General features: G+C 39.2%; 1 protein-coding gene across 1 annotated transcript in view; it reads right to left on the reverse strand.

Moving 5' to 3' along the window:
- COL25A1 (collagen type XXV alpha 1 chain) overlaps positions 1–23,093 on the reverse strand; it is a 295,372-nt gene that overhangs the window by 155,046 nt on the left and 117,233 nt on the right. The gene's annotated exons all lie outside the window — the stretch shown is intronic.

Consider the following 23,093-nt stretch of genomic DNA (forward strand, 5'->3'; position numbering starts at 1 on the left):
TCTTTCATAATTTAAGAGGATAACCAAGGGAAGTTGTACTGCGTCAGGCTCAGCGTAAGATTAAAGAATTAATGCATAAAAGTCTTTCATACCACTGCAGTGACTTATTTCATTACATTTTTTTCAATGGTCTTTAAGTTTCAAAAATGTTCTGATACAAATGTAAATCTTAGTACACATCCCACATATGGAGAAAGGAGCACAATAGAATGGATGCTCTCAGCTGCTTCTCTGTGACCAGCTGTATCTACGGTAGCTTGGAAACCATCCAATGCTGTAACTTTGTCAGCCAACTGTAACCCCATGTTGAACTTAAAGAACTTAATCCACTCTATTATTGCCTTTTCACAGGTGGAACCTGTGCCCTTTTCTTTTACCAAGATCGTCCCCGTGACATAATAAGAGACACCAAAAATCAAATTACTGTTCATATTAATTTATATAGCTCATCCTGAAATGAAGTAGCAGCATAAATAAGTAAAGAAATTCCATATCAAGCAAAGTAAATGGAGTTGAGCTATCATTTTAGACTGCCAGACACACAAATATACACTCAGAGTCAAGCACACACAGAAGAGCTTTCTACTTTATAGGCAATTCCAGAGGGCCTTATCAGCTTTGACTGAGCCTAATCTTCCCCTGAAGCCATGGGGCTTTTACTTGGACAAGTGCTGAATTTGAAAGAAGCATCTTGAGATTTGGCCGAGTTTCAAGCAAAAAGCATGTCATGGATATTCTTCATAATATATTGCAAAACTAACTGTCCTCTAACATATAATAGTTAACATATGCTGCTCTGTAAATAAGATAATAAATAACACACTAGTTACACATAACTCACTATTTATGCAGGAAGATTAGGTGCAAAATTTACTCACAGTATTTTCAGAAAGTAAAAGAAAGACATTAAAAAAGTTTTTACATACCTACTACTAGCATGGAGTGAAAGCTGGGACTGAAGTCAATAAAGTTAATCAAACTACAGATAGCAGCATATTTTTCTAAATTGCATCCATGCATGAGTGGGGATGAGTATAAGCCAGTTGCAAAGGAAACATCTCTCACTGCAAAACAGGGCAATCTGCTCTTGGTCTTCTATCTACAAAACACAACTGCAGCTTTCCACCACCAGCTAGTTGCAGTAACATTGGGAGTGAAATGACAATAATGCATAACAAGCTTGGAAACAATGAGATCATGTTTTTTTACCTACACGACAAGCTGCGACAAGACGTGCAGAACTATTGAAAATCTGGCTCTCAGCATCACAACTGAACCTTCTGGGAGCTGACCATAATGGAAGGCCATTCCTTGTACAGATGTTTGAGCAAGAGTTACAGTCTTAACCTGCCCAGATGTGACATATGCAATGTGTCACTAAAGGAATAAACTACTTTTTACAAACATCTTTCTTAGTGAAACTGGACAGCATGACTTAACACAGCCTTAAAAGAAGGGGATGTTGAAAAGCACTAGGCTCTGCATTACATCTAAAATGCTGCCCAGAGTTAATAAATTTATATGGCGCTGTACCGAAACGTCCTGAGAGTAGAACTTACAAGAAGTTAAACATTAGCACTTTGCTATGACTAAGTGTTGCATTTTACTAGAGGCAGGGAAATGCTATATTCATCATATAATGGGAAGTTGTATTTGTAACCCCTGTCAAGGTTAAGCAGTAATCAAAGAATCTTCTTTTAAAGTTTAAACTTTGGGACAGAGTCGGGAAGTGAGTCATCCTCATACCCCCTTACAGTTACAGCTGTGTCCTAGCAAAGGCCACAGACCTGCTAAAAGTGGCCAGTCTTCTCTTGGGAAAACATTCACGCAGAGCTCTCAGGCAGGGGAAAAAAAAAAAAAGGCTACAGCTTTACTTAGGTCCCAAAATCAGTGACATGAACTCATATGTTCCTGAACAAAACACTAACTTGGCAATGATGCTTGGAACATGTTATAGTTTGCATATAAACCTACTTGGCAAGCCAGACAGCAATTGGAATAACTTCTCTTGGATAAAGAGACAGACTAATTCCCCAATGCCACTCACGAGCAAGCATGCTAGGGGGTCTGGCAATATTTCTCAGACCTTACTACAAGGTCATTCACTATCTGCTGAATATCAAAGCCCAAACATCAGTGCTGAATTAAGACTAAAATATCTACACTAGTTAAAGTGATAGTGAATGCAATCAGCAAAAACTCACCCATGTGAAAAGACAGTGGAAAGCCACCTGTTGGCTGTGGCCTTTCAAATACAGCCACAGAGCAGACAGGGCTACAGGGCACAAGCACACACGGTGAAGGAAGCAAGGTTTGGCAGATCCAGGGGAGGCAGCCCCTTCCTGTGGCCCACACAATAAAATCCCCCACAAATTTCATGATTAGTGCATATAAGTCTCTAGTCCAAACAAGCTTAATTGAATTAGATGATAGACAGATTCAGAAACTGTAATGAGAAATCTTAAAGGCAAAAAGTTTATGAACAATTTAAAATGAGGGCAATTTATTAGATAAAGGCAGACCTTTAACTATTCATCTATCCTTTTGAAAGATTGTATTAATTGTATTAGTTCCTGTGGAAAAGAACATCCACTCAGCTACTGGTGTGATGTCAGACAAGTACCATCAAAACTGCTTTTGGATGAGGAGAGATGAGAAGACAGAAGTCTGAAACAGGGTCACTTACAGGCTCTATCAGAGTTCAGTAGGGGTGGCCTATTATTCTTAAGCTCTTGAAACGTGCTGAATTCCCCACAAAGAGTACTTTAACACCCGGATACTGAGTCTGGGTGTTTAATAGGCTGCTACCTATTAAAATCAAACATTTGGTGGGGAAAGGTAGGAGAGGGAGAAGCTTTATGCCTTTTGGGATCTCATTATCACAATGGCCAACAAAACAGATTGTTTCTTCACTTATGGAACAATCAGTAAATACAACTAGCACCTTAAGATCAAATCCTGATTTTGACTATTCAGGCTTTAATACGATGTTTTACTTTCTTCTAAGGTACAACAAGATGTAAGGAAACTTTCCTCTAAAAATAAAACCCAACAAAGACAAAAACATGTGTTTAGTACACAGGTTATTACAATTTTCGCTATAAAGCACTTGAGATCTAGAAAACAAAATGCTTAAGTAAAACTCAGTTGCTGTTGGCACCATTACTAGCAGTGCCACTGGTACACTGTCCATCTTAAATAAGACTGAATTCATGTTCTGAAGCACAGTAACGTAATTTTCACCATTCAATAGATGAAAAAAAAGGTAAGGTAAAAATAGATACCTTTGATCTAAAAAAAAAAACCACTGAGACAACAAATTCATAAGTAGCTGCCTCATTTATCAGACTGCCATGCATAGCAAAAACTTATTTCCTCTGAAGCGTTTTGCTATAGATGTTAAGGCTATTAAGTCATTATTTCTTCTTCATAATCAGGAAGTGTGCATTTTAAACTTTTTTATGCTAAAGTATGCAAGTGTATGCAATCTATGTAAATACTTGAGGAAAACAAGGTTATTAATTCTGCTTCAAGAAACAGATTGAATATGGAAAACAGCGTCTTAGCACTAGTAAAATTGCAGGTATGTGGAGCTAGTGTAAATCTTCATGTATTTATATCCTCTGGCTAATACACATTTTTTGGAGCAGGATCAGCAGGGGATTAATGAAATTACCTTCCAAAGTCTTCTGAATTGGATAAACAACTCTAAGAGTTTGTTCAATGCTGTTGTGCATTCTCCCACACAGTGAATTTGTCATACAGAAAATCAAGATGCATTGAATTAGCACTGGTACCCAAGTAATTTGCTCAGCATGCAATGCAAAATCTTGATCACTATGTTTTTAAGATATCATAGAAAGCTGAAAACTTCAGCCATGACTACAAAAGTATCATTCCTCCACTAAGAAGTTTTTCAGCATATAGACAAAACAGGGTAGAAAATAGCATACAGAAGGACTAAGTGCTCTTTCATTACAGTAAAGGTGCAAGGATGTTTCTGTTCCACCCTCTGCCTGAAATCCAAAGAGTCATCAGAGCCTCCTGCAGCCAGCACCTACTCATAGTAAGGATCAGTCTCATTTTTCTGGACTACCTCATTTTTGCTTGCTACTCAGTGTAGAACCATCTTCCAGATACTTCTCTGCTTTCCATGAGACTTAAGGGCACCTGGACATTCTTCACATCACATTTGCACAATGAAAATGCTAGCCAGTTCACCAAAGTTGCCTTAATACTTTTTCCTTGCATGAGATTGTCAAGATATCCCATAGCAGTGAAGTGCATAGGCATCACACCTTTTTTATATAATTAATTTTTCAAACTCAAGATGCTGTCACATAAGTAAATTACCAAAAAAAGTCAGATTGAGGGTTGCAATCCTTCTTAACCCATGTTCACATTTTGTACAGCATAACAAGGAACTGTCAATTTGTCCTCTCAACTGCCAAACCATATGTTGAAAACATCCTTCAGTTAATACCTGACAGAAGAATGGCAACTTTTGATTAAGAGATATAATATGTAGTGTTCAAAATTAGTAGCTCCTTGTTGGGGTTTTTAAATTAATGAAAATATGACAAGCACACAACTGTTATTTTACCTTCACATGAGCACAGCAATAAAGCATTCTGAGGACTACACCAAAAATTCTTACAGGAGTTCAAAGTTACCTTCTCAGTCAAGACAAAAACTCAGTTTCACAGCCTAAAGAAACTTAGACTGAAAATGGTATCTAAATTAGAATCCTGCTGCATATGTGAATATTATGAAACTTTTCAGTACCCCTGATATCTCTGCAGTAATATGTTATTTTCCTTCTATCAGGAGCCACTCATTTTGGCTCTCAGGTCAAGTCATCAACATATGAATTGGAAAAATACAGAAGCTAAAAGCTCAAATTAGAACATGCATCGCCCAGTATTTACAACTCCTATGCTATGCATATGAACTTAGGAAATTTACTATCAGTACTTAGATCAGCCACCTACTGCAAAATCGTAGTCAAGAACATTGAAAGCATCTAACCTACCTTCTGTTTTCTAATGTGGATTGTCCCAACTTCCCCCAAAATCCAAACTATTACATTAGGGAAGAGATTAAGTGGTTCATATTCACAAATCATAATGAGCTGAATCTGGAAGGTTTATTTAATAGGATTATTATGTATGAGAATAGTATTACATTACTATGTTTATTACTGTTTCTGCCAGTACAAGGTCAACACCTATTATCTAGAATGCTCATACTATTAATACACTACTCCACATTTCAAGCCTGAATATACTTAATGTCCTCACAGTATTATGGGTATTTCTGAAATTAAAATGTACAGTTTCTACCCTATCACAGCAGTATTTAGGATGTGCTTCAATTCAAACCTTACAAACACAGGATTAAGAAATTGTACTGGTATTTAATGAATCAAAACACAACCCTCAAAGGTAATAAAAATCAGCCAATCAAACAAACAAAAAAAACAACCAGTATATGCAGGTTTTCTTTTTTCAACATTAAAATCCTTTTAAAATAAATTGTTCAGATATTTCAATGTCAAGATCTACTTCTCAAAATTCACTAGGGCTAATAAGAGGGATCATTTACCAAGCAGTGCAAGAACTTTAAAAGGCCACATCTAAACATCACCTGCTCCAGAGCAATAGCTTGTATCAGCCCAGATAGCTATGCATGTTTTCACATCAGTGACTTAACATTATCACTACAGGAGGCATAACTATTTTCTCATTAGCCAGCTCTCTTCTTCAGGAGCTCCTGCCAACTCCACAACAGCCACGTGCAAACGTGCAGACTGGGAATTTATTCCTGTCTAAAGCAATGAACTCTAAAGACATCTGCAGCTGGGCACAATGCCCACACTGGTACAATTACAATGCTATGCCAGCTTCTCATTGTTTAAGGTGATGGATTTCATATCTGGGCACACTATCTTGCCAGAGTCAATGGTATTTTTTTCTTGGAAGCAAGCTGGAATGGCACAGGACTGTGCCAATTTCAAAGCCCTGTAATGTGTTTCTACAGCCTTTTTCATAGGTCACATTATAAAGCAATTTCTGTTGCGCACCCTGCCAGCACTTTATCCTGAACAGGTGCTAAACAAACTTACAGACTATTACAGTGCAATATATTTGAGAAAATCAAGATATGAACAGCCAACCCTCTTAACAAAACAGCAATAGGAGCATGCAAGTAGAATAGCACATTACATTTAACAGGCCCCTCAACAGTATCCCACTTCATTTATTAGATCAAAGATCACCTATTACATTGACTAGGGCAAAAGACCTTCAAAGTTTGAAACAGTAGAATGAAAGTCATTCACAGCAATAGCTCCCAGTTGTATTCACAACTAGAAAGAAGTCCTTTGGCTTCCAAGTATCTTTTTGCTACTCAGCTACCACTGAATGCAGCGTGGTCCAAGATGTTTTCCCAACACTTACTCTTATTAATGCAACAAATAAAATACAGTATCTGTGGTACCATAGATAAAATACAACTGCCCATTTACACACTTTATCTAGTCTCTGAATAAGGTTTGTAATGCTCTGTACAAAAGGCTTGAACATTAAGCATCTGGTTGCAATGTCTTCATCAGTAACACAAGACAGTGGAACTGACATGCCTGAGGAACAGGATGCTATTCAGAGGGACCTGGGTCGACTTGTGAAGGGGGTACTTGGGAACCTCATGAGGTTCCAAAGGGCCAAAGTGCAAGGTCCCTTGCTCTTCTAAGACATTCCTGCACATGGCAGGGGTGTTCAACCAGATGACTTTTGGAGTTCCCTTTCAACCAAAATGATTCTACTATTCTATGAAACATACAGCATCTTCATTCAGCATTGTCTGGTTCACAAAATGGGGAAAATAACCAATATGGAGTAGTCTAGAAAACAGTCCTGGATAAAGAATAAGAAAGAATTCACCCTGTGCCTCCCACCCCAACAAAAATCCACTGTTTAAACATGATTCACTATGGCAAAGATCACTGAGACCATACCAGATGCACATTTTATAGGAAAAAAAATAATATATGAAGCCATATAAAAGCCCCACAAAAATTACATTAACATCTTTTTATAAATACATATATATGTTTCTGCAAATATAACTAACTATGAACATCGATCCCAAAAGTAAGCACATATATAAGCGGCAAACATTTTAAATACTATAAAGGGATAACTTTCCACTACAGATCCTGCTCAGAGGGGTCACACTATCAGGCATTAAAATCACCTGAGAGCTGTTCACAAAGAGACAAGAAGCTGCTTCCTGTCTTTGCGAAGGTCTGCAGAGTAAAGCACCAACAAGCCCTAAAAATTTCGAAGTGGGCTACCTTAATGAAGTCTTCATTGCAGACCATCCATGAGATGTGCTGTTAGCACATACCGAGGCCAGAATATCATGGAAGGAGACAATTCCATATTCTTAATTGATTTTTTCTTTGTGATTATAGGCTGCTTGTAAAATCTCTCCAGGCCCCAGGCACAACCATCACACACTCTGGATGATGTTGGTAAATATGATGTGAGCAAAGCAGCTTGAGATATTTGATCAACATACTGCAAAACAGCAAACTTGGACTAGTTCATCATCAGCTGCTGCTCTCCATGCTTGGGAATCCAGTTTCAGTAAAACAGAAAATCACAATACCTTCATGGATCTTGCAAGGAGCCAGTAAAAAGCCCCACCAGCATTCTTCAGGCACCTAGAGAGCATTATCTGAGTGCCACAAACAGATTCAATCAGCGGTCCAGTGGAATGGTATGCTGCATTGTGTTGGTCAGCAGGGGTTGAGGCAAGAAAAGGGTTATCAGACAGTGAGTAATGGAACACCTGCTGTCACCTACAGCCAGCTCTGAGTCCATGCTATACAGTTTCATCACTGACAGCACCAGAGTGTAAGTAATGCTGCAGGCCAAACATGGACCTGCCTGTCAACCTCCCGGTGTTTGGACAAAATGTCCTGAGAAGCTGATGCAGTGGCGACATTCAAGAAATGCAGGAATCATGGCTGGATCCCAGCAACTCAGCAATGGCATTAGTGATTCATGCTGTGGGTATTATTCCTGAATTCTGTGAAACCTTTCAGTGTGTGAGTCCCATACATGGAGTCAATATGGTCCCTCAGGACTACTCAAAACGTTCGTCACTTTTAAAGCTTTTCAGCACCGAAAAGAATTTGAACTGATATCTCTAAATGGAACCATCAGTGCAGACAAAAGTGTTGCAAAACATCCAGACATGCTGCCTCAGTAATACCAGCCTGATCCACTGCCACGTGCTGACCCAGTGCGTTACTCCAGATCCACCTCCCAAGGCATCATTCGCACAGGTGCAGGACAGACCTCCTGACGAAATGGAAATAACACAAGTGCTCATTTGTCATGTACAGGATGTGTGGCCAAGACCTAGAGGCCCTCTTCTGCACTTCACTTCCTCAGCATCTCAAAGGAAGAAAAGGAAAACATTTACACAGGCTACAGACAAGGATTACAGGAGCTGGATACAGAGCCCCACTAAAATCAAGTCTGAATTTTCTCTCTTAAAATATTACTGTACAGGAGGAGAAAAAAAAATTCTAATCATGATCTTGAGAGTTCCCCTCTGAATCTGAATCAACATTTCTGTCTCTAAAAAAAGTTAGCTCTATTCCAGGAAAGTTTCCACCAATTTTGAAGATATGTTTCCTTGAATATGATCTGCAAGATTTGTGGTACTTACTGCATTGGTACTTTCTGCAAAAAAGGTCAACCATCTCCACCTCTTTCCTAAACCATCTTAAATCTCAAAAACCTGAGCATTAGTAGAAATATGTCCAAAGGATTGTTTACCATAGAATCATATAGTTCAAATATTTAATCAGGAACTATATATGACACCTTTATATTGGGTGAGGAAAAAGACAGGCATATTGTGGTGTTCAGATCATTATTATACACTTAGAATTAATTAAGTATCAGCTTACAGGCAAGAAGAAAAAGTCCCTGAAAGAAAAGGTCCCTTTTCAGTCCCTGAAAAAGTGACTTTATTAGCTGGAAGTATAGACATATTCAGCACTGAAAGATACTGTCTTGCTTTCTAGAAAAGGATTTCAGCCAAGTGCCACTGAATTAGTAGATACTTCTCAGATATTCTGCAGGTTCTTCAGCCAACTTACAGTCACTGCCTACCTAAAAAGAATAAATTAAAAATCACTAAAAAAACCTATCCAAGTCAATAAAAAAACACAAAACTGCCTTTCAGTGTCAGTCTTAAAATAAAAGAATATTGGTTTAGGCACCCTTCCATCTTCTCAAAACTCAGTTACTGGGCAAGTACTGTATTTCAGGCAAAGACATTTGAGAAGAAAAAAGCTTCTACAAAATACCTTTGAAAATCCAATTTTCAACTACTCAGCTACTTGAGCTCTGTGGCTCCTTTCCACATGAGGACACAGAGGTTGGCATGGATAGGATGGGCAGAGCAGAACTACAGGTGGGTAGTGCAGAATACTCCCTTTATTACAATATTCAAACTAGTGGGCACCTGTACCACCTTACTGTGGTGCTGCCATTAGTCTCTCTAGCTAATATTCTGCCCAGAATTCTGATTTACACAATACACAACAGCTGGTGTTAATGTACCCAAGGCACCACCTAAATAAATGAGACTTAACCAAATCTGTCTGGCTCAAACTGACTAGATGAATGCAGCATGTGCTGGATAACAAAGGCAATGTTTCTTACATCACATATAGGCAGGCAGCCAGAGGGTGACAGAAACCACAGCAGCAACCACTAATTAGCCTCAAGGAAGGAGGAAGTCAGAGAGATCGGCCCGGGGCTATGTGCCTGCGCCAATGATCTAATGGAGAAAGCAATAAAAAATTAAGACAATAGTCCCAGGGCCCACAGAGTGGTCAGAGGGGAGAAATGCAATGCCTGGAATTCAGGTACCCTGGAGGATCTGCAGTCTGAGGAGAACAACTGCTACGTGTAGTACTGAGCTGTGATCCACACACTGCTGAGTATCCCATTCCCGTGCCACAGGACAGGTTTGAAGTGTAGAGCTGAAGCTCTAATTTGTGATGCATGCCTTTCCGTAGAATAGGAATTGCTGTACCTACTGGATCTGTCCTGCCAAATAAGTGTATTATAGTTTATATGTCAACATGCGGTGAGATTCTCTCACGGTGGCCACCTCACTGACCTCCCATGACTACTTCAGTGTCTAGCAACTCAGGGCATTACATATAATAATATAAAGACTCAGAACCCCTCCATAAATGTTCTTAGAATAATTAAGAAACCAGGAGAAAAGAAGAATTGTACTTAAATTACCTCATAAAAACCCAAGCAGATGAAGTCCGCAATGTAACACCCAAACATCACGTTGTCTTTTGGGAAGGCTAACAACAAAAACATCTTAAAAAAAATGCAGAGCCCTGTGCCTCACATCTGAAAACTTGCCAGATGTATGCTCTTACAAACAAAAACTTCTTTTAGATGACAGAAATCACTTGTGGACAAAGTCAGAATGTTTTTAAACGAAATTATTTCTCCTGAACAAAAAAGTCTTTCTACAGTTATATAAAGCATTTTAGACAAACAGAAAAACAGACATAGGAGTGTTGTCAAGCTTTTTCCAAGGTTTAGCCATTAGATAAAGCCTTTGATAATTTATTCATGAATGTTTAATCTGCAGCTTTAATCTTCAAACAGTTTCCTAATTTTATTTTACTACTTTATTTCCCTTCCATATCCTACCCCACATAATTACTTTTTAGTTTTGGAAGTGATGTTATGCACTGGTTATGCTACCAGTAAGTAACAAGTCCATCATTCAAACTTAACCATGCTCCTCAAAAATTTGTGAAAGCTAGTGGTGAAAAAAAATCCCACTCATCTGTGTTTACTTAAGAGTAAATTAAAAGGCACATTTCTGGCATATGAGGCAACCACGAAAATACTGCCCGTCTAACTACTGAAATGTAAATTAACACTTTCCTTCAACTCTATTTTTTTGTGTTACCATTGTAGCAATTTATTCATAAGTGTTACAAAGAAATACTTTCCCTGTCACTTTCAATTGAAATACAAACACTTCAGTTTGAATTTCTAGAATAATATGCTAGATTGAAATTATACTTGAAAGTTTGTTTTCTCAATCAACACCATCTGAGCTTTTAAAACTAACATCACTCAAATGAGTGATTATTTTGGGTTAAGAATGAGGTACAGGGTGATGAAGGCAAAGGAAGCAGACAGACATACAAGAGGGCTTTCCAAGATCAGGAAAACAATGCTTATGGTATTCTTGGGATACTCTAAGAATCCTTTGTAAGGTTAAACACATATAGTCATCAAAAAAAAAACTCAAAAAAAAAAAAACCTTTTATAATTGCACTGGTCAGTGTGTAGAATAATTTCCAAATTTCTTAATGGTGTTGGGGGAAAAATTAGTAAACTGCAGCATGTATTTGTAAGAGCTTCAGAAAGACACGAAGAACTTTCTTGTAATTTCTGAGGTCGCCAAATTACTGTAGGGTCAATGGGTCAGCTTTTCACAGCCTAAGTAAAATAGGTAACAAAATACTCTATTCACCTTCTGTAACAAATGACAGTTCTGTAGCTAAACCAGTCATTTAACCAATTTCATTCCCTAGAAATTGATTAAGTTGAATTAGTTACCATCTCAAACAAGCTGATGCATTTCAACATATATTTTGAGTAGTCTGTCACCAGACTTGCATGTAGCAAGCTGAGCAAAAGATTTTCCAAGGACAACGCTCTGCTGTTGAATATCTTAGATCAGAAATGAGCACAAAATGTGAACACTTGCTAACAGAAACACTGAAAGTTAATGAACCCCTGATAGCATTGAGAGCCATGGTATTTATCTAGGTGCCCAAACACAGGCAGAAGAACCTAATGTCTTGGGCTATTACTGAAATAGATCCTTCACCTGGACGTCAACAGCATGTGAAGGAGAAATGTGGGTACCAGTTACATTCCTGTACTTCAGAAACACCTCTTGATGTCAATCTCTGTAAAAATCAGGAGTCATATGTGAAGAAGAGATTAGGCACACATCCAGAATATTATGGAAACATAACTATATTTGGCAAACTACTTGATCAGAGGGTGGCTTAGGCTTATACCAGGATGAAAGCACAAAACTGCCATACCTAGAGATTTTTTAAAAACACAGAACAAAGTACTACATTTTATGAAAAGTGACTTTTTTCATTTTATGTTTCAAATCTCATATTACATATCATTATATGCCAAGTTCTTTAGTTTTGGGGGTTTTTTAGTAGTAAGATAATCCAGATACCCAAATCGGTTTCAGATATTTTCATTTTATGAAAAACACTCCTTTAGAAAATGTACAGTGCAATTTCCATAACACTGTTTTTCACTGAATTTGCTGGAATGGAAAATTTGATGACTGCATGGAATAAGGTCAATTATATACCTCATAGAAGTTCAATACAAACACTTATGAAGAGGTGAACTTGGTCATTTAGGGCAACTAGTCAAATTTACAAAAGCAGGATTGGACTTTCCCAATTTGTGTGATCAACTTTCACTGAATCCCCTTTATCACATCTTTGCATCTCCCTGTTTCTTCCGCTACTTTAAAAAACCCCGCTTTGATACCATCCCATCCTTTGACTAATTTTTTCTTTCACAATATCATTACAGAAAACTTTTTACAGGCACAGCTGGCACATCTCCCAGAAACTAATCATATAAAATATGTGATTTATCTATCAGCCTGCTGAGTAGATGAAAACAAAGACACAAGGTACTGAGGTACTAGAGTCTTCCCATGAAGCACAAAAACACAGTACATGATGGATTTTTGATAAAAAAAACTCCCATTTCACAACTCAACTCATCCTCAGCAACTCCTGACTCAGTAGTCTCTGTCTATGTCACAGTTGAAGCAGGGTCTGCAAATTCAGGTGGAATTTTTTGAGCTCTGACAACCATAACTACATCAATCTTTCTATAACTGCATTAAGTACCTGTCACTGTCGTATGCACAGCATGGACAAAGGCCACTGCACAAAAGCTACTTCTGATGCAAATGTGAAGGTACAGAGACCTCATAAAGTACCAAATACCCTCCTTACTTGAATTAGGGCAATTAAACACCACTTAATCCACCACCTTTGCTGCCTCCTCACTTTGAGAGGTTTGCCTTTCAATGCTTTGCTGCACCTGACAGTCAGTCCCCAAAAGGAGGGAAGCTTTCAGAAACGGATCCACAGTCAGCAAAGGATCCAACAAACAGTGGTTTTCTGGTGATAAAGGCTATGCCTCCTGAGAAATAAATTTTCACTCTCTTCAGATTTTTCTCCTTATTACAAACATTTCTTCAGCACTAACAAGATTTCCCCATCTGATGAAAAAATCCAAAAACTGACAAAGAGAACTTCTACAGAACAGGAAACCACTAATTCTGGAAAAAGGTTTTTAGTATAGGCAATTTTTATCTTTCCTGAGAGATAATCTGCATTTGAAAAGGGCCAATCTCTAGAGGTGTGTCAGTGATACATAGTTTTCAACTGGCATTGAAAAATGTGTAGAACTGAAATCAGCATTATATTCTAAATCAAATCCTGCATGACACATAACTTTCCATATGTTACTCAGAATTATCCCTTCTAAAGGAAAGCCTTGGCAAGCTTCTCCCCCACAATAAAACCTAAGTGCCACCAACTCTTTGCTGGTGAGTGACATCTGTGCTTCCTGGTGCTCAGGCAGTCCCACAGACCAATGTCAACCAACACAATAAGCAAAAGTGATCCTGGTTTTACACAACTTGCAAATAACTCAGCCAACAGGCTACCTACAACCTTCCAGCCAAGGAGCCAAACCAAAGCTTCAAGGAGGTGCAGTCAGGCATCTCTACATGGATTAACATGTCTCCCTGCAACAGGGTGGGCAGAATTCCTAAGTGCCATTGTTGGGAAAAGATGGCAATCCAAGTGGTGGAAAGTGACTGCTCTCTAAGCACATGGATGGATTTGTCTTTTGAGAGATACAGGATCATTTCTTTTTACCAAAAGCAAATTATTTTTGCTAAATTCAGCAAAAATCAAAAGCACTTTAACAAATTTGGAGAGAGAGCAGATTGCAGTCTTGCACAGAATGTCCTGTCAGGGCTACAAAAGCCGGTGAAGTTGTTTTCCAAATGCATTTCTATGCAGAAATAATCTGGCACCTAGCCCACAAAATAAACAAATACCTTGCAGTCTCACAGTAGAGCTATTTTGGGAACCCAGAGCTATTAGAGCTATTTTATGAGTTCTAGAAGCTTCACAATAACACAAGAAATTTCTCCAGGATCTACTTTACACTGCATTTAAGAGGAACTGACTCTGACCTCTGTCAGAAGGCTCTCTCTCTCTCTTCCTCTCTAAGGAATGATTTACTTATAGTGATACAGCAGCAGAGGCTAATAAAATAGATAAATAATAATAATAGTAAAATATTAAAAAAACACAAAAACCCACCAAAAAAACTTGTGAAGAACATCAGCAACCAAAGGCACTCTCTTATTTTGGGTCACATTTTTGTTCAGAGACAACAGACCTTCCTGACTGCCCTGTGACAGCATCCAATGGTAGCCATGCATATGTTATTGACTTGGACACTTACTAAGGCATCAGAATAATTTCTCCACTAAACCTAGTTTAACTTCAGCACTGTATATGTCAGATTCACTGAGGTCCCAATTCTGGAACTGCATTCAACGTTTGTTGTTGTTTGAAAGCAACATTACAGAGAAATACCAAGCAATTAAAAAATAGTTTTAAAAAACAATTTGCATTTTAATGCTTAATCCTTAGAAACTCTGTAACAGTCTTTTTGATCCACTAACTAAAGAAAAGTTTCAATAAAAAGGCTAGGGAGCATATACATATTTTATGCTTTGAAATATCTGTCTCTAAGACTATTTTGTTGGAACAAAGCTGCACAGTCAAAAAGCCTGGTAGAATCTAAATTTTATCCTCTTTCATCCTACAGCATGAGAACACATTAAGGACGGATTTAAAAAACTATTTTTGTGCATTTGTTCTGTTTACCTTTTAAATGCTTTGTGAGATATAAATATCCTTCAGTCAAGGACAAAAAGAGAAAATGTAAGTAAAATCTGACCTTAAAGAAATATTCATATTGTTTTAGATATAGCCTGACCTGTATCTGAGTGAGTCTAGCAGGTTCTTTTTTGAATCTTGAATTTTTGAATTTTGAATTCTTCTATTTTTTATTTCATAAACTGTTTATGTTTTAAGAATAATTTCCTCCATATTGGCATTAAGCAAAAATTTCATGAATGTGCTTGGAAGCAAGTGCTCATCTCTCCAAGTAGTTTTAGGAGAAAAAGTCTCAGGGGAGCTCTGCAGACTGGATGTCCCACTGTCTTCTGATTCTCCTGCTATTGCACGACTCCATTTTCTAGAAAACTGCTCTTCGTTTACTTTGTGTCAGCACTGTGATTGCTATTTCTCCTTTATCAAATGCAACCTTCTAGTTATCTGCTAGGATACCTCAAGTCAGATATTGAGCTGAAAACGTTATAAGGTTGAACTGTTGGAAAAGAAGGCAGAACAGCACATTTAGAAACAAAGCACTGTAGCTATAGGAAGAGAAGAATGTTCTGAACAAATTACATCTCTGTGTAAAGGTAATCCACAGTATCTAATACCAAACTCCAATAAAGGATAGACGTTTGTGACATTAGTCTTCACTAAATAGTATCAATTAAAAGCTTTTTGGGTTTTGAAAGCAATTATCCAACGGTTACAAAAAGTCCAGCCCCAATTCTCCTTTTATTTATTCTTCATAGCAGGATTCATGTATATTGTTTTCAGGTTTTATTTCCTTACCCATCAAGAAGCAAAGAAACAGCTATTTCTACCAAACTGCTCAGCAACCAAGCTTAAGTCTGTATGTTCAGCAACTGTTCACTCAATGCACGAAAACTGTACCTTGCCATACACAGAGGCACCCTGTAACTTATATTCACTACTTTTTCATTGTAGTTACTATAGGGTCAGTTATGTAACAAGCTAACACAGCTATCTTCTCCTCTAAAGGAATAGATTCTTATTGTACTTTCATCTATTTAATACATAAATATAAACCAGGTTACATAAGTGAGGGACATTATTATACCTCCTTTAAAGACCTTAGGAAAAAAAAGAGGTCACTACTGTAATAACATTAACTTAGAATAATAGAGCCATTTAGGTTGGAAAAAACCTTTGAGATAAGTCCAGCCATTAACCCAGCACTGCCAAGTCCACCACTAAGTCATGTTCCTAAATGACACATCTACACCTTCACAGGTGGCAACTGAACCACTTCCATGGGCAGCCTGTTCCAGTGCTGACAACCTCTTTAGAGAATAAGTTTTTTCTGATATCTAATCTAAACCTCTCCTGGTGTGATTTCAGGCCATTTCCTTACATCCTACTTCTTGTTCCTTGGGAAAAGTAGAGGTTAAGAGATGAAAGAAGGGGAGTTGTAGAGTCTCCTTCTTCATGAATATGCAAAATCCACCTGGACACAATCCTGTGCAACCTGCTCTAGGGTGAACCTCCTTTAGCAGCACGCTTGGATTAGATATCTCAAGAAGTCCCTTCCATCTCCAACCATTCTGTGATTCTCTGAAAAGAGCCTGACCCTCACCTTGCTACAACCTCCTCTGGGGTAGTTGTAGAGATCAATAAGGTCACCCCTGAGCCCCCTTTGCTCCAGGCTAAACACTTACAGCTCCCTCAGCCACTCTTCATTAGAATCACAAGATCGACTAGGTTGGAAAGTTTTGAGATCGTAGAGTCCAGCCTATGACTGAACACCACCATGTCAACCAGACCATGGCACTGAGTGCCACATCCAATCATTCATTAAACATCTCCAGGGATGGTGACTCCACCACCCCATTCCATGCCCCTTCCAATGACCAGTCACCTCTTCTGTGAGGAATTTCTTCCTAGTGTCCAACCTAAACCTCCCCTGGCACAGCTTATGGCTGTGTCCTCTTGTTGCTGGTTGCCTGAGAGAAGAGACTGTCCCCCACCTGGCTACAGCCTCATTTCATGGAATTGTAGAGTGAAAAGGTCTCCCATGAGCCTCCTTTCTCCAGGCTAAAAACCCCCAGCTCCCTCAGCTGTTCCTCATGTGTTCCAGACCTTTGCCAGCCTTTATTGCCTTTTTCTGGACACTCTCCAGCATCTCAACATCCCTCCTACTTTGGGGGACCCAGCACTGGACACAGCACCCAAGGTGTGGCCTCACCAGTGCTGAGCACAGGGAAAGAATGACCTCCCTGCTCCTGCTCCTGACACACTATTCCTGACACAGGCCATGATGCTGCTGGCCTTCTTGGCCACCAGGACACGCCCGGGCTGATGTTCAGCTGCTATGAATCAACATCCCCTGGTCCCTTTCTGCCTGGCTGCTGTCCAGCTGTCCAGCCACACCATCCCCAGCCTGCAGTGCTGCAGGGGCCTTTTGAGGACAAAATGCAGAACCTGGCACTTGGTCTTGTTAGATCTCATACTAATGGATTTGGCCCATGGATCCAGCCTGTCCAGGTCCCTCTGCAGAGCCCTCCCATCCTGCAGCAGATGACTGCTCTCCCCCAACCTGGTGTCATCTGCAGATTGGCTAATGGCAAACTCAATCCCCTCATCCAGATCATCAATAAAGGTTTCAAAGAGGACTGGGACCAACACTGATCCCTGGGAGACACCACTGGTGTCTGGATGCAGCACTGTTCTCCACCACTCTCTGTGCCTGGCCTTCCAAGCATTTCTTAATGCAGTGAAGAGTGCTCCTGTCCAAGCTGTGGGCTGCCAGCTTCTCCAGGGGAATGCTGTGGGAGACAGTGCCAAAGGCTTTGCTGGAGTCCAGGTAGAAACAGTCTTTCCCTCGTGCACTAAGCAGGTTGCCTGAGGTTGTCCACTTACATTCAGTATGGTACATTAACAGCAACTGATTGTCTTGTTAATAAACAATATTAGCAGTATGTTTTTATGACTCTTCCTGCAACACATATGGGAATCCTTCTTCATTTATTATTACTTACAAAAGAGTTTATCTTACTCCATATGTGTACCTAGTGCACAATGTAAGGTTTATGGTTTGGTTAGGAAGCTGTCAGAGTTCAATTAAATAATTTACATCACTCAGCAGTAATGCAGGGGCTTTGGCAACACCATCTGTTTGAAAAGTTTTGAGAGCTCAGAGATTAGTCAAACAGAATCACTAATTCTTACTTTGAATGCATATTGTGATACTTCATTTCCCAATAAGCCACAAGGGAAAGCAAGCTTTGAAGTATTAATTCAACCTACAAAAAAAAAATAAACAAAAATATTTTGGTGGATCATCTGTAAGGTCAGGTGAACAAACTAGACAAAACCAAGAATTAACTTATAACTATGAGATACCTTTTACAATTCAAGACCTTTAGGGGAAAAGATAAAAAATAAATACCACTTAGCTTCATTTTATATTGGCCACATGTAGAGAATCAAGTAAAATGATTTTAAAAATCTGATAATATTTTCATTCCAATCTCTGCAGCTTTTGTCCACTCATAACTTGGAGAATTTCTGAGGCAATTTTACTTTAGACAAGGGCTCATGAAAAGAAATAACTCCCACAAAATAATCCCTAGAAAGAGGAATTTTGTATGTACTACTTTCTTTACGTTAACAATACTAAAATCCTTTGACCTGGTTAAGAACAGAGACTGGGCTCAAGGTAAATACTACATGACACATGGGTTTTTGAGCATAACAAAGCAATGAAGAGACCAAGGTGGAAAGGTGGGACCTGTACTCTTCACACAGCTGAAGCCTGAGAAAGCTCCACACCAAGAATAATTCCCTAATGAAGGAAGCCGAAGTACTACCTAAGAAGACAAAATCAACCCTTGCCTGGTAAGAGCTCAACACCTAAAAGGAAAATACAAAAAACTGCATCAGATTTTGATGTCAAAAAGTTTAGAGTGGCTGATGGATAAATCTAATGGACACAAGGGTTGTTGTGTGGTAAGAGAAAAGGCCAAGGTACAAACAAGGTTTGCATTCTCTTCAGGAGTCTCTCAACTGATTTGTTTCCTGAGGACAAGCACTTGTTTTCCTGATCTATTACTTCAAACAGAAATTCCATCATTTGACTTCAAACAGTATCTAGGTAAAATGAATGATGAATTATGTCATCATCTCATTTCTAAGTGTTCTGAGGCTTTCCAGAAGATATTCATTACTATTCATATTATTGGCAGGTCTGCACAGGAGTTCACCATCACTGCAGCAATACTTCACAGCAAGGAGCTGTTCCTGATCACAGGGCTGCTGCTGGCATACGAACTTCAAAAACAGATACTGCACTATCCTAAGCAAATAAGAAATGCCATTCTTAGAGCATTAAATTAAATTCATTTGAAATAGTGAGGAAACAACAGCCACAGAGGGACAGATGCTCTATTGACTTTCCAAAGACGACCTCCATGCAGTCCTACTGTATCACTCTATGACAGAGTGTTCACTAAGGCCTTCTTTACTTTGGACAGTAATTTACAGACTTCCATCAAGATCACATGCTTCCTGAAAAAAATCCTGGACTTACAGCATGCTGCTTTTATAAAAGCAGATGCAGTGCTGCTACATAACTTAAAGGTGGCATTCGCTTTGGAAGACGGAAGCAACTGAGTATGTCTGTCCACAGAAAGTGGCACTTGGTAGCTGAAGTGCAATGGGCTGGTTTAACACAGAAGACCATAGGAAATAAAGGAGCATTGGAATGCGTACAATTTTCAGAGACCTAGCTGCTGCTGAATTGTATCACCTTTTGTCTCTAAAAATATATTGTCAAAGCCCACACATCCAAAGGAAGTGACTTAGAAGACACGAGGAACCACCTGCTGTGCTCTAGGCTAGGGAAATATTTCCTAATGTGCAAGCAAGTATGCTTGAATCTAATTTAATTATCTTGGGCATGCCAGAATAGGTATCCTTTTCCATTTCTCTTTCTTTCAGAATAACAATTAAACTTTTTTTTTTTTTAGTATGAGACTAGCTTTGATCCCAAATTTACACCAGCCGTCATCACCATCACTTGAAAGCACTCCTGCTGTTTCCAGTTCTTTGTTTAACCAACTTGGAACACTGGCTAATCTCACTCAGATCACTTCACCTGTTTGTAAGAAATTCAATACGTACAGGGAAAGAGAGAGATGAGTAAAGGGACACGATGCATCAAGTTCCTCATGCCAGCAAGTTTTTTCATGGAAATCACTGTTTGGCAAAGGAACACGACAGATTACTGAACAGTGTGCCGCCTCCGCTATTTTGTCTACAGGGTATTATGTAACAGCTGCTCTACCAGCAATACTTTCCCTTTCTAGGGGAAGGCAGGCAGGCAGTAGGAAAGCAGTTTCACTTTGAGCTCAAAGGATCTTTCTCCCTGGTTGGGAAAGGTCAACCTATCAGAGACAGAGGTTACTAACTTATTGGGTAGCAAGTGTTGAGCTCGTTCTGAAACTTCAGTGTTAGCATGAGCTTTCCAAATCCAATATTTTGATGTCTAGACGGGGAGAGGCAATATTTTAATGCTGCTTACATAACCATTAATGGAACAAAAATAAGCTTTTCATGAAAAGCGAGTGTATTACAATCGTTTCATGGAAGCAGCCATGCTAGTCTTTAGTAAAGATAATACTCTAGCCACATTTCAATACCACACATATATTACATTATACATGTAGTGAGGGAGAAATTCAGGAAGTTCCACGTGAAACTGGCAAAAGTATGAAGTACAGCAGGAGTGCTTTTGGAAGGAAAACCCCTGCCCAACCAATTCCCTACATCGCTGTGAAGGAGAAATATATTTTTTGTCTCAATTCAAAATAAGTTGTGTTTTATTCCAGAATTTAACAAAAACTACAAGAAAACACACAGCTCCATTGATCCACTTGGCTTGCCTATCACAGGGTACCCAGACTCATATGTCTAAGAAGGCATATAGTTTAATGATCAAAGCCAAGCAACTGGGAATAAAGCCACCTGGTTTATTTTACAGGAAAACAAATATAAAGTGGATTAATTGATTGAGGTCGGGACTGTTACTTGCTCTGGTGAGGAACAGAATAAGAGCTCAGTTCTGCAGGAACAGCAATTACTACGTGCAGCCTCAAACTCTGCCTTCTCCGAAGGCCAAACCTGCAGAGGGAGGATATTTTGTACTTAAACCATCACAAAGGTATGGGGAAGTTCCCCTGGAGGGTGGCTAACTTTACTTCCCATTTGGGAGGCAGTGCAGTTGAGCAGTGCCCAACGCCTGCCGGACAGAGCCGTGCCTCAGTGCCGCTGTGCCCGTGCTCTCCTCAGCAGCTGCCTTGTGTTCACACTCTGAAGCCACACGGCCTTGGAGCAGCGGATCCCAATCCCACTGGCCTAGCAGGCATGGCAGGAACCAGCTGCTCCTGCTCTCCATTTGTTCTCTCCTAGAGACTCACCTTCCCACAGGCACCTCATTGCAGCGGGTTGAGAAGCTAATCAACCAGACCTTTGGCAACCTCCTCCCAGCTGCCGCCTCCTCCTGGGAAAGAGAGGGAATCTGATCCTACCTCCCACTATCCATGATCAGATATGCGCCCTCAGCACCGCCAAACGTGATGCCACCATCAGCTGCATAAATGACCTCAGGAGGCTACAGGAAGCCTCTAAGCATCTTCAGTAAATGAGTAATTTCATCAGGAGTTTTGGAGTGCTTTACCAATGAGCGAAGGCTTAAATGGTTGATTCTGGCATGAACAGCATTGAAACAATTAACAGAGCTTTTCTAATCTCCTCTTCCAAGGAGCCACATAATTAGTGTCTCTTTCTGGGGAGATATTTAAATTAAAATCCTGTTTTCTTTAGTCAACAAACACCAAATACTATTCCTGATTCTCCCACCATCATGTAAGACTACATCTTTTATTGCTGCCTCAGTACCAACAAAACGAAATAGTAAACACATTTTGACACCTAACTCATTTTTCCCCTCTAGTTACAACTAGATGCTTCAGCTCACAAAGCAGCGTAATGCTGGCTTTTTTCCACTACCACTGATCTCTCTTTTCAGATCCCACACAATCACCCTTGAATTTTAGGAAGTTATTCCTATCTCTCGTTCTTGATCTAAAACATCTGGAAGTGGAATTCCAGATTTTGACTTGTGTAAGTGAAGAAAAATTTAAAATAACAAAGCTCAAGGGCCAGATTACATGCAAGGAAAGCAACCGTGCAAGGCCCTTGGAGGGTATGAGGCTGAAGGAAGGAAGGCCAGATGGGAGAAGAGGCCAGATACAGTAGTCCACATGAACATAAAGTTTTCTTCACTCTGTTTCAAAACAATTATACAGTGAGATCTTTTAGCACTTAAGTATAAACATAAATTTCCTGATTTTACAATGCACACTAAGTGTATTTATTTGTACTGTATGTATTAAAAGCTTTTATTTTATACTTTCCAGTGTAAAAGCAGTCAGACAAGGATAGGATCACCTACTGCAGGGAGTCTTCCTTTGTGAGCAAAGGCTCTGAACATAAATACTGCAGTTCAGGAAAGGCTTCTGGTAGAAAACAAAATAAAACCAGAGACACTGGAGCAATAATGAACTGGTCAGATTTCAATAACCCTTGCACTAATTCAAAAAAAACTTTTTTTTTCTATAATTTTTATGTGAGATCCATGATACAGAACACTGTATAACTGTAACAGTTAATGTGAAAAAGCTTTTCTCACTTAGCTACACCTAAATAAATTCTTTGATTCTGCAGTGAGCACAGGACTGTGAGGGTATGAATTCCAAACTAAGCCCTACAATTTTATTGAAAATTAAATCATGAAACATATAGCACCATGGAGAGATGGCTCTCAAACAGGAAAGGAGAATATTTCATTTTGCCTCATTTGTACCGTATCACATTTACAACAAAGCACAATTAAGACATAAGTACTACATGATCTCAGACAGGAGCAAATTACATTGATAGGGAAGTGCACTTTTAGTTA

Source organism: Pyrgilauda ruficollis, unplaced genomic scaffold, assembly GCF_017590135.1.
Source record: "Pyrgilauda ruficollis isolate IOZ18807 unplaced genomic scaffold, ASM1759013v1 scaffold5, whole genome shotgun sequence".
NCBI lineage: Eukaryota > Metazoa > Chordata > Aves > Passeriformes > Passeridae > Pyrgilauda > Pyrgilauda ruficollis.